Source organism: Fragaria vesca, linkage group LG5 (genome assembly GCF_000184155.1).
Source record: "Fragaria vesca subsp. vesca linkage group LG5, FraVesHawaii_1.0, whole genome shotgun sequence".
Lineage (NCBI taxonomy): Eukaryota > Viridiplantae > Streptophyta > Magnoliopsida > Rosales > Rosaceae > Fragaria > Fragaria vesca.
Genome location: NC_020495.1, coordinates 8,770,235 through 8,771,600, shown reverse-complemented (window position 1 = coordinate 8,771,600; position 1,366 = coordinate 8,770,235).

Below are 1,366 nucleotides of genomic sequence, written 5' to 3'. Positions count from 1 at the left end.
AAACATGGCATATTGTGCCGATTTTGGTCCCTTCTTTTGAAGGTGACTCTTGGCACTGCATCCTCAAGGAGGATCGCCCACGTGTTTCCGGTTAAGTCTTCTACCCTATAGCGGATTTTTCATCATCAATTGTTCAACTAGGCTCATTCAAGCTCAGTGTGATGTCTTAGAATTGTCCGAAATTAAGGAGATAGTGGTTTTAAGTGTGCCTCGCACTACCGACCCTCCACGGACATGCCTGGTCATACTGACTTGGAGTTACCGAAAGCTTTTGATTTTGGATCCCCCTACGCTATTAAACCAATTGCCGTCTTGCAAAAGACGTTGAAGACTTATCAAAGCTGGAAAATTATCATCATGATCGGATCCTCTAGGTCCTCTGAGTTAGTTTATGTTCATGTCAGGGAGCTTTTGCTAACTAGTCATGGAGTTTACGACCTTAGAACGACCGAAAGGACTTGGTTTTGATCATACATACGTCACTTTTGGCTAAGGAAAAAGCCTACACGCCACCTGCAAGCTTCACAGCTTCGCACATGCCAAATCTGCGAAAAACAGCAATCTGTCCCTTCTGGACAGTCAACTTCGTTTGAGCTTTTTGAACAGTTCCGGACGAACCAGACAGTGATCTTTATATCATTGGAAAGCTCTACGAGTCTAGTTTTCAGAACTTTTCATGGTTTGTCCATATCTATTTTAACGAAGAAGTTATGACTGTTTTAGTGCGCAAAGGTCATTCTGCGCGGAAATTTTTATGCACTCTCGGGATTGCAGCTTTTCGTAGCTTCTTTCAATCCTTCTAAATGGTTCAAGTAGAGCTATTTACTCGCCTATCTACTCCTTGTAGTTATGTCTCATAGAGACATTGAGTGCTTCGCAGATAATGGAACTATCCACAACATTATAAGGAACCATGTTAAGTTTTAAAGACATTCCTGCTAATGGTTTTCATTTGAAAACACATTGTGAGAATGAACAAGAATTCTTTTGTGTATACCTCCTCATGAATGCGAACTGAAGCGCATCTTGGAGAAATTCATGAGTCAATCTAGTGAACTGTATGTCACTACGATTCGAATATCGAATCCCATGTTGTCGCCATACATGATATTTGGGACACCGACTCATATAGGCTTTGGTTTGACCAAATTGGTCAACCTGGAAGAGATATAATGGTCCAAATTTTGAGAAAATCTCATGGACATCCATTCTTCCGCTCAAAACGAAGACATTCGAGATCTAGCATCACCATGAAGCATGGTGGTGACCCGGGGGACATTGAGGTCACCCGAACACGACTCTAACTTCCTGGAGGTCGTCCGGTCAATTCCTCAAGCAATTGAGGTGCACCGGCCTTTTCTCGATG